The sequence below is a fragment of the Coregonus clupeaformis genome, unplaced genomic scaffold (assembly GCF_020615455.1).
Source record: "Coregonus clupeaformis isolate EN_2021a unplaced genomic scaffold, ASM2061545v1 scaf0393, whole genome shotgun sequence".
Lineage (NCBI taxonomy): Eukaryota > Metazoa > Chordata > Actinopteri > Salmoniformes > Salmonidae > Coregonus > Coregonus clupeaformis.
In genome coordinates, this window is record NW_025533848.1 from 11,685 (window position 1) to 23,153 (window position 11,469).

At 52.5% G+C, this 11,469-nt stretch overlaps 1 pseudogene; it reads right to left on the bottom strand.

Moving 5' to 3' along the window:
* Positions 1–249: 249 nt before the first annotated feature.
* LOC123484645 lies at positions 250–6,645 on the bottom strand (annotated as a pseudogene).
* Positions 6,646–11,469: the final 4,824 nt, after the last annotated feature.

Genomic DNA, 11,469 nt, shown 5'->3' on the forward strand with positions numbered 1-11,469 from the left:
GGCTGACTAAATACTTTTTTTCCCCACTGTATAATAATATAGAGTATATTAAATGAGAACCTTCCACATCTACAATATTCCAGGCCATGAATGCTTATTAAAACTATTTCTGAATTCAGAAAGGGATCGAAAAGAGAGAGAGAGAGAAAAGGGTTGATGAGAGAGAAGGAAAAAAATTGAGAGAAAGAGGAGGAAAGAAAGACAGAGAGTGTGTGTGTCTAGTCCAGAGAGGACAGGTCCAGTGGTGACAGGGCTCTCTCCAGTAGGAGAAGTGGCTGAACTCAGGGCAGTCGAAGGAGGACGACGTCCCATCCTCAGAGATCATAGGGACAAAGTGCTCCACCAGCTCCTCAGGTACGAGGACTTGTTGCCTTTGTTCTTCTCCTGGATGAGTTCTCTCTTGGGGTTCACAGGTGAAGATTCCTGGTGTCACGGACACCCACTTCCTTATAAGCATAAGCATCATTGGTCCTGTTACCAAAGGCTGTCTCTGGGGATTGAACAGTTTGTAAGTCGCTCTGGATAAGAGCGTCTGCTAAATGACTAAAATGTAAATGTAAAAATGTAACGGGTCTCGGATGTCGGTGAGGCAGGCGATCTTGAACACCTCCGGCTTCTTCTCTACCACCTCTCTGTGCAGGGCAGAGAAGACACTGCTGGGGGCCAGCAGCACGGGGCCCTTGGGGAGGACAGTGCCTTTGTCATTCACCCACTGCAGGTAGCCCTTGGTGATGTCAGCCATGCCGATGGCCCGTGCCGAACAGTACAGGAACTTGTAGCCGTTCTGGTGGATTTTGTGGTAGAGACGGGCGATGCCGTGGTGTGTCCAGTCTTTCCCCAGCTGAGGTAGGATATGACCCAGGGCATCAGACTTTGTGATGGTGCCATCGATGTCTGAGATGACGACGCGGTCGTCCCAGTTCCACAAGTAGATGGCGGCTTCGCAGCGAGAGGTGCCCTGGTACTGAGTGGTCAGCGAGAGGTGCCCTGGTACTGAGTGGTCAGCGAGAGGTGCCCTGGTACTGAGTGGTCAGCGAGAGGTGCCCTGGTACTGAGTGGTCAGCGAGAGGTGCCCTGGTACTGAGTGGTCAGCGAGAGGTGCCCTGGTACTGAGTGGTCAGCGAGAGGTGCCCTGGTACTGAGTGGTCAGCGAGAGGTGCCCTGGTACTGAGTGGTCAGCGAGAGGTGCCCTGGTACTGAGTGGTCAGCGAGAGGTGCCCTGGTACTGAGTGGTCAGCGAGAGGTGCCCTGGTACTGAGTGGTCAGCGAGAGGTGCCCTGGTACTGAGTGGTCAGCGAGAGGTGCCCTGGTACTGAGTGGTCAGCGAGAGGTGCCCTGGTACTGAGTGGTCAGCGAGAGGTGCCCTGGTACTGAGTGGTCAGCGAGAGGTGCCCTGGTACTGAGTGGTCAGCGAGAGGTGCCCTGGTACTGAGTGGTCAGCGAGAGGTGCCCTGGTACTGAGTGGTCAGCGAGAGGTGCCCTGGTACTGAGTGGTCAGCGAGAGGTGCCCTGGTACTGAGTGGTCAGCGAGAGGTGCCCTGGTACTGAGTGGTCAGCGAGAGGTGCCCTGGTACTGAGTGGTCAGCGAGAGGTGCCCTGGTACTGAGTGGTCAGCGAGAGGTGCCCTGGTACTGAGTGGTCAGCGAGAGGTGCCCTGGTACTGAGTGGTCAGCGAGAGGTGCCCTGGTACTGAGTGGTCAGCGAGAGGTGCCCTGGTACTGAGTGGTCAGCGAGAGGTGCCCTGGTACTGAGTGGTCAGCGAGAGGTGCCCTGGTACTGAGTGGTCAGCGAGAGGTGCCCTGGTACTGAGTGGTCAGCGAGAGGTGCCCTGGTACTGAGTGGTCAGCGAGAGGTGCCCTGGTACTGAGTGGTCAGCGAGAGGTGCCCTGGTACTGAGTGGTCAGCGAGAGGTGCCCTGGTACTGAGTGGTCAGCGAGAGGTGCCCTGGTACTGAGTGGTCAGCGACTGGTGCCCTGGTACTGAGTGGTCAGCGACTGGTGCCCTGGTACTGAGTGGTCAGCGAGAGGTGCCCTGGTACTGAGTGGTCAGCGAGAGGTGCCCTGGTACTGAGTGGTCAGCGAGAGGTGCCCTGGTACTGAGTGGTCAGCGAGAGGTGCCCTGGTACTGAGTGGTCAGCGAGAGGTGCCCTGGTACTGAGTGGTCAGCGAGAGGTGCCCTGGTACTGAGTGGTCAGCGAGAGGTGCCCTGGTACTGAGTGGTCAGCGAGAGGTGCCCTGGTACTGAGTGGTCAGCGAGAGGTGCCCTGGTACTGAGTGGTCAGCGAGAGGTGCCCTGGTACTGAGTGGTCAGCGAGAGGTGCCCTGGTACTGAGTGGTCAGCGAGAGGTGCCCTGGTACTGAGTGGTCAGCGAGAGGTGCCCTGGTACTGAGTGGTCAGCGAGAGGTGCCCTGGTACTGAGTGGTCAGCGAGAGGTGCCCTGGTACTGAGTGGTCAGCGAGAGGTGCCCTGGTACTGAGTGGTCAGCGAGAGGTGCCCTGGTACTGAGTGGTCAGCGAGAGGTGCCCTGGTACTGAGTGGTCAGCGAGAGGTGCCCTGGTACTGAGTGGTCAGCGAGAGGTGCCCTGGTACTGAGTGGTCAGCGAGAGGTGCCCTGGTACTGAGTGGTCAGCGAGAGGTGCCCTGGTACTGAGTGGTCAGCGAGAGGTGCCCTGGTACTGAGTGGTCAGCGAGAGGTGCCCTGGTACTGAGTGGTCAGCGAGAGGTGCCCTGGTACTGAGTGGTCAGCGAGAGGTGCCCTGGTACTGAGTGGTCAGCGAGAGGTGCCCTGGTACTGAGTGGTCAGCGAGAGGTGCCCTGGTACTGAGTGGTCAGCGAGAGGTGCCCTGGTACTGAGTGGTCAGCGAGAGGTGCCCTGGTACTGAGTGGTCAGCGAGAGGTGCCCTGGTACTGAGTGGTCAGCGAGAGGTGCCCTGGTACTGAGTGGTCAGCGAGAGGTGCCCTGGTACTGAGTGGTCAGCGAGAGGTGCCCTGGTACTGAGTGGTCAGCGAGAGGTGCCCTGGTACTGAGTGGTCAGCGAGAGGTGCCCTGGTACTGAGTGGTCAGCGAGAGGTGCCCTGGTACTGAGTGGTCAGCGAGAGGTGCCCTGGTACTGAGTGGTCAGCGAGAGGTGCCCTGGTACTGAGTGGTCAGCGAGAGGTGCCCTGGTACTGAGTGGTCAGCGAGAGGTGCCCTGGTACTGAGTGGTCAGCGAGAGGTGCCCTGGTACTGAGTGGTCAGCGAGAGGTGCCCTGGTACTGAGTGGTCAGCGAGAGGTGCCCTGGTACTGAGTGGTCAGCGAGAGGTGCCCTGGTACTGAGTGGTCAGCGAGAGGTGCCCTGGTACTGAGTGGTCAGCGAGAGGTGCCCTGGTACTGAGTGGTCAGCGACTGGTGCCCTGGTACTGAGTGGTCAGCGAGAGGTGCCCTGGTACTGAGTGGTCAGCGAGAGGTGCCCTGGTACTGAGTGGTCAGCGAGAGGTGCCCTGGTACTGAGTGGTCAGCGAGAGGTGCCCTGGTACTGAGTGGTCAGCGAGAGGTGCCCTGGTACTGAGTGGTCAGCGAGTGGTGCCCTGGTACTGAGTGGTCAGCGAGAGGTGCCCTGGTACTGAGTGGTCAGCGAGAGGTGCCCTGGTACTGAGTGGTCAGCGAGAGGTGCCCTGGTACTGAGTGGTCAGCGACTGGTGCCCTGGTACTGAGTGGTCAGCGAGAGGTGCCCTGGTACTGAGTGGTCAGCGAGAGGTGCCCTGGTACTGAGTGGTCAGCGAGAGGTGCCCTGGTACTGAGTGGTCAGCGAGAGGTGCCCTGGTACTGAGTGGTCAGCGAGAGGTGCCCTGGTACTGAGTGGTCAGCGACTGGTGCCCTGGTACTGAGTGGTCAGCGAGAGGTGCCCTGGTACTGAGTGGTCAGCGAGAGGTGCCCTGGTACTGAGTGGTCAGCGAGAGGTGCCCTGGTACTGAGTGGTCAGCGAGAGGTGCCCTGGTACTGAGTGGTCAGCGAGAGGTGCCCTGGTACTGAGTGGTCAGCGAGTGGTGCCCTGGTACTGAGTGGTCAGCGAGAGGTGCCCTGGTACTGAGTGGTCAGCGAGAGGTGCCCTGGTACTGAGTGGTCAGCGAGAGGTGCCCTGGTACTGAGTGGTCAGCGAGAGGTGCCCTGGTACTGAGTGGTCAGCGAGAGGTGCCCTGGTACTGAGTGGTCAGCGAGAGGTGCCCTGGTACTGAGTGGTCAGCGAGAGGTGCCCTGGTACTGAGTGGTCAGCGAGAGGTGCCCTGGTACTGAGTGGTCAGCGAGTGGTGCCCTGGTACTGAGTGGTCAGCGAGAGGTGCCCTGGTACTGAGTGGTCAGCGAGAGGTGCCCTGGTACTGAGTGGTCAGCGAGAGGTGCCCTGGTACTGAGTGGTCAGCGAGAGGTGCCCTGGTACTGAGTGGTCAGCGAGAGGTGCCCTGGTACTGAGTGGTCAGCGAGAGGTGCCCTGGTACTGAGTGGTCAGCGAGAGGTGCCCTGGTACTGAGTGGTCAGCGAGAGGTGCCCTGGTACTGAGTGGTCAGCGAGAGGTGCCCTGGTACTGAGTGGTCAGCGAGAGGTGCCCTGGTACTGGAGTGGTCAGCGAGAGGTGCCCTGGTACTGAGTGGTCAGCGAGAGGTGCCCTGGTACTGAGTGGTCAGCGAGAGGTGCCCTGGTACTGAGTGGTCAGCGAGAGGTGCCCTGGTACTGAGTGGTCAGCGAGAGGTGCCCTGGTACTGAGTGGTCAGCGAGAGGTGCCCTGGTACTGAGTGGTCAGCGAGAGGTGCCCTGGTACTGAGTGGTCAGCGAGAGGTGCCCTGGTACTGAGTGGTCAGCGAGAGGTGCCCTGGTACTGAGTGGTCAGCGAGAGGTGCCCTGGTACTGAGTGGTCAGCGAGAGGTGCCCTGGTACTGAGTGGTCAGCGAGAGGTGCCCTGGTACTGAGTGGTCAGCGAGAGGTGCCCTGGTACTGAGTGGTCAGCGAGAGGTGCCCTGGTACTGAGTGGTCAGCGAGAGGTGCCCTGGTACTGAGTGGTCAGCGAGAGGTGCCCTGGTACTGAGTGGTCAGCGAGAGGTGCCCTGGTACTGAGTGGTCAGCGAGAGGTGCCCTGGTACTGAGTGGTCAGCGAGAGGTGCCCTGGTACTGAGTGGTCAGCGAGAGGTGCCCTGGTACTGAGTGGTCAGCGAGAGGTGCCCTGGTACTGAGTGGTCAGCGAGAGGTGCCCTGGTACTGAGTGGTCAGCGAGAGGTGCCCTGGTACTGAGTGGTCAGCGAGAGGTGCCCTGGTACTGAGTGGTCAGCGAGAGGTGCCCTGGTACTGAGTGGTCAGCGAGAGGTGCCCTGGTACTGAGTGGTCAGCGAGAGGTGCCCTGGTACTGAGTGGTCAGCGAGAGGTGCCCTGGTACTGAGTGGTCAGCGAGAGGTGCCCTGGTACTGAGTGGTCAGCGAGAGGTGCCCTGGTACTGAGTGGTCAGCGAGAGGTGCCCTGGTACTGAGTGGTCAGCGAGAGGTGCCCTGGTACTGAGTGGTCAGCGAGAGGTGCCCTGGTACTGAGTGGTCAGCGAGAGGTGCCCTGGTACTGAGTGGTCAGCGAGAGGTGCCCTGGTACTGAGTGGTCAGCGAGAGGTGCCCTGGTACTGAGTGGTCAGCGAGAGGTGCCCTGGTACTGAGTGGTCAGCGACTGGTGCCCTGGTACTGAGTGGTCAGCGAGAGGTGCCCTGGTACTGAGTGGTCAGCGAGAGGTGCCCTGGTACTGAGTGGTCAGCGAGAGGTGCCCTGGTACTGAGTGGTCAGCGAGAGGTGCCCTGGTACTGAGTGGTCAGCGAGAGGTGCCCTGGTACTGAGTGGTCAGCGACTGGTGCCCTGGTACTGAGTGGTCAGCGAGAGGTGCCCTGGTACTGAGTGGTCAGCGAGAGGTGCCCTGGTACTGAGTGGTCAGCGAGAGGTGCCCTGGTACTGAGTGGTCAGCGACTGGTGCCCTGGTACTGAGTGGTCAGCGAGAGGTGCCCTGGTACTGAGTGGTCAGCGAGAGGTGCCCTGGTACTGAGTGGTCAGCGAGAGGTGCCCTGGTACTGAGTGGTCAGCGAGAGGTGCCCTGGTACTGAGTGGTCAGCGAGAGGTGCCCTGGTACTGAGTGGTCAGCGACTGGTGCCCTGGTACTGAGTGGTCAGCGAGAGGTGCCCTGGTACTGAGTGGTCAGCGAGAGGTGCCCTGGTACTGAGTGGTCAGCGAGAGGTGCCCTGGTACTGAGTGGTCAGCGAGAGGTGCCCTGGTACTGAGTGGTCAGCGAGAGGTGCCCTGGTACTGAGTGGTCAGCGACTGGTGCCCTGGTACTGAGTGGTCAGCGAGAGGTGCCCTGGTACTGAGTGGTCAGCGAGAGGTGCCCTGGTACTGAGTGGTCAGCGAGAGGTGCCCTGGTACTGAGTGGTCAGCGAGAGGTGCCCTGGTACTGAGTGGTCACGCTGAACATAACCTTGTTGGCCCCCCTCACGCAGGTTCAACCGCTCTATCTGTTCGGAGGTGAGGCGTAGGGACTTGCGGTACATGTGGCTAAAACACTGGGCAGTGTTAATGGTCTCTAAGGTCTCTGATGATAGGTTGCCCACTCTGCCTAGGCCCGCCTCCTCGTCACTAGTCAGGTCATCCATAGTCGCCAGTATGTTTGTTGAGGGACCAGTGACAGACACATTACATCTCAGGCTGAACGTTTTATACTACGGGTGTGTTCATACATTTAATCTGGAGAGCCAGAATGTGCTCAGAGTGCGCTCTGGGCTTTCGTAAACTCAGAGCGTTGTCAGATTGTCCGTTCGTAAATTCAGAGCGCTTCGCTCTCTGAGCATTCAGAGCGCACATTGGACGCTCTGGCCAAGGAGTAGGGTTGATCCGAGCGTTCTGACCTAAAAACAGCAGTCAAGCACCCAAGCTAACTGGCTAACGTTGGCTAGCTACTTCCAGACACAAATGAGAGAACAGCTCACTCTGACCATTACTCGCCCTAGCAGAGCTGGTTAGGATGTTTTTATGTTATCCAGAGCGTTGGTGACTGCAACTGTGCTGCTGGCAACAATTTAATTACGCTTTTTTGCCGATGTTTACTGACACCGGCCATATTCAACAGGTGTTGAGCGTTTGTAAATTTGTCGGTTATTCTGCGCTCTGGCACACTCAGACGAGAGTGCTCTGATATCGGAGTAGATGGCCAGAGAGAATTTACAAGCTACGTCTATCGACAGTTGTCGCAGTGACATCATGAACATTCTATTGAAATGGTTACTTGCATAGTAGAGTCTTTTGTTTAGACATGTACAGTTGAAGTCGGAAGTTTACATACACCTTAGCCAAATACATTTAATCTCAGTTTTTCACAATTCCTGACATTTAATCCTAGTAAAAAGTCCCTGTCTTAGGTCAGTTAGGATCACCACTTTATTTTAAGAATGTGAAAATGTCAAAATAATAGTAGAGAGAATGATTTATTTCAGCTTTTATTTCTTTCATCACATTCCCAGTGGGTCAGAAGTTTACATACACTCAATTAGTATTTGGTAGCATTGCCTTTTAATTGTTTAACTTGGGTCAAACGTTTCAGGTAGCCTTCCACAAGCTTCCCACAATAAGTTGGGTGAATTTTGGCCCATTCCTCCTGACAGAGCTGGTGTAACTGAGTCAGGTTTGTAGGCCTCCTTGCTCGCACACGTTTTTTCAGTTCTGCCCACAAATGTTCTATAGGATTGAGGTCAGGGCTTTGTGATGGCCACTCCAATACCTTGACTTTGTTGTCCTTAAGCCATTTTGCCACAACTTTGGAAGTATGCTTAAGGTCATTGTCCATTTGGAAGACCCATTTGCGACCAAGCTTTAACTTCCTGACTGATGTCTTGAGATTTTGCTTCAATATATCCACATAATTTTCCTTCCTCATGATGCCATCTATTTTGTGAAGTGCACCAGTCCCTACTGCAGCAAAGCACTCCCACAGCATGATGCTGCCACCCCCGTGCTTCACGGCTGGGATGGTGTTCTTAGGCTTGCAAGCATCCCCCTTTTTCCTCCAAACATAACGATGGTCATTATGGCCAAACAGTTATATTTTTGTTTCATCAGACCAGAGGACATTTCTCCAAAAAGTACGATCTTTGTCCCCATGTGCTGTTGCAAACCGTAGTCTGGCTTTTTTATGGCGGTTTTGGAGCTGTGGCTTCTTCCTTGCTGAGCGGCCTTTCAGGTTATGTCGATATAGGACTTGTTTTACTGTGGATATAGATACTTTTGTACCTGTTTCCTCCAGCATCTTCACAAGGTCCTTTGCTGTTGTTCTGGGATTGATTTGCACTTTTCGCACCAAAGTACATTCATCTCTAGGAGACAGAACGCATCTCCTTCCTGAGCGGTATGACGGCTGCGTGGTCCCATGGTGTTTATACTTGTGTACTATTGTTTGTACAGATGAACGTGGTACCTTCAGGCATTTGGAAATTGCTCCCAAGGATGAACCAGACTTGTGGAGGTCTACGAAAACTTTCTGAGGTCTTGGCTGATTTCTTTTGATTTTCCCATGATGTCAAGCAAAGAGGCACTGCGTTTGAAGGTAGGCCTTGAAATACATCCACAGGTACACCTCCAATTGACTCAAATGATGTCAATTAGCCTATCAGAAGCTTCTAAAGCCATGACATAATTTTCTGGAATTTTACAAGCTGTTTAAAGGCACAGTCAACTTAGTGTATGTAAACTTCTGACCCACTGGAATTGTGATACAGTGAATTATAAGTGAAATAATCTGTCTGTAAACAATTGTTGGAAAAATTACTTGTGTCATGCACAAAGTAGATGTCCTAACCGACTTGACAAAACTATAGTTTGTTAACAAGAAATTTGTGGAGTGGTTGAAAAAACAAGTTTTAATGATTCCAACCTAAGTGTATGTAAACTTCCGACTTCAACTGTAGCTAGCTATCTAGACAATCAACCATAATCCCAACTCATAACGTTGCTACCCTGCATGAATCTGCAGATAGCTAACCAACCAGGTTCAATGTTAGCTAGCTAACATTAGGCTAAAACTAGCAATGCAAATGGCTCTGAGATACGAACAATATCACTACACAGATCGTACACGTAACATTAGCTAGTGAGCCAGCCAGCTAATGTTAGCTAGCTAGCTAACAGTACACTTTAACTTTAAATGAAAACGACTTTCTGAAAAAATCTCTTGGCATGTCCAGCCCACTCATTATCTCAGCCAATCATGGCTAGCGGGAATGTTGCTGTCTGCATCTTTACTAATGACCTAACACTGGCGGCAGGTAGCTTAGTGGTTAAGAGCGTTGTGCCAGTAACCGAAAGTTTGCTGGTTCTAATCCCTGAGCCGACTAGGTGACAAATCTGTCGATGTGCCCTTGAGCAAGGCACTTAACCCTAATTGCTCCTGTAAGTCGCTCTGGATAAGAGCGTCTGCTAAATGATGTAAATGTAATGTACAGCCCAATTTTTACTAATGACCTGGCTCTGGGTACTGCCTGATCTTTACTAATGACCTGCCACTGGCTCTGAGTATAGCCCAATCTTTACTAATGACCTGGCTCTGAGTACTGCCTGATCTTTACTAATGACCTGGCTCTGAGTACAGCCCAATCTTTACCAATGACCTGGCTCTGAGTACTGCCTGATCTTTACTAATGACCTGCCACTGGCTCTGAGTACAGCCCAATCTTTACTAACAACATGCCACTGGCTCTGAGTACAGCCCAATCTTTACTAACAACATGCCACTGGCTCTGAGTACAGCCCAATCTTTACTAACAACATGCCACTGGCTCTGAGTACAGCCCAATCTTTACTAACGACATGCCACTGGCTCTGAGTACAGCCCAATCTTTACTAACGACATGCCACTGGCTTTGAGTAAAGCCCAATCTTTACTAACGACATGCCACTGGCTTTGAGTAAAGCCAGTGTGTCTATGTATGTTAATGACTCAACACTATACACGTCAGCTACTACAGCAACTGAAATGACAGCAACACTTAACAAAGAGCTGCAGTTAGTTTCAGAATGGGTGGCAAGAAATAAGTTAGTCCTAAATATTTCAAAAACTAAAAGCATTGTATTTGGGACAAATCATTCACTAAACCCTAAACCTCAACTAAATCTTGTAATGAATAATGTGGAAATTGAGGAAGTTGAGGTGACTAAACTGCTTGGTGTAACCCTTGATTGTAAACTGTCATGGTCAAAACATGTTGATACAACAGTAGCTAAGATGGGGAGAAGTCTGTCCATAATAAAGCGCTGCTCTGCCTTCTTAACAACACTATCAAGAAGGCAGGTCCTACAGGCCCTAGTTTTGTTGCCCTAGTTTCGTCTCCTCACAGTAGAGGAGAGATTGACTTCATCACTACATGTATTTGTGAGAAGTATTGACATGTTGAATGCACCGAGCTGTCTGTTTGAACTACTAGCACACTAGGCCGGACACCCATGCATACCCCACAAGACATGCCACCAGAGGTCTCTTCACAGTCCCCAAGTCCAGAACAGACTATGGGAGGCACACAGTACTACATAGAGCCATGACTACATGGAACTCTATTCCACATCAGGTAACTGATGCAAGCAGTAGAATCAGATTTCAAAAACAGATAAAAATACACCTTATGGAACAGCAGGGACTGTGAAGAGACACACACATAGGCACAGACACAGGCACAGACACATGATAACATACGCACTATACACACATGGATGTTGTGTTATAGATATATGGTAGCAGAGTAGTGGCCTGAGGGCACACACCTAATGTGTTGTGAAATCTGTTGTGAAATGTAATGTTTTAATTGTATATAACTTTTATTTTGTGCCTTCATTTTTACTGGACCCCAGGAAGATCCATTATAAATACAAATACAACAACCGGGACTGCTGGTCCTCTGTAGATCAGCTGGTAGAGCGCGGCGCTTGTAACGCCAGGGTAGTGGGTTCGATCCCCGGGACCACCCATACACAAAACATTTTAAAAAAAAATATGTGCACATGACTGTAAGTGGCTTTGGATAAAAGCGTCTGCTAAATGGCATATTATTATTATTATATTATTATTATTATATTATTATTATTATTATTATATTATTATTATTATATTATTATTAGTAGTATTATTGCTGGTCTCTACACAAAGTAGGCATATTTTCTCGCGGTTTATTTGTTTACCACCTTCTCCTTCTCCTCCATACAGCTAGACTGTTTATTTGTTTACCACCTTCTCCTTCTCCTCCATACAGCTAGACTGTTTATTTGTTTACCACCTTCTCCTTCTCCTCCATACAGCTAGACTGTTTATTTGTTTACCACCTTCTCCTTCTCCTCCATACAGCTAGACTGTTTATTTGTTTACCACCTTCTCCTTCTCCTCCATACAGCTAGACTGTTTATTTGTTTACCACCTTCTCCTTCTCCTCCATACAGCTAGA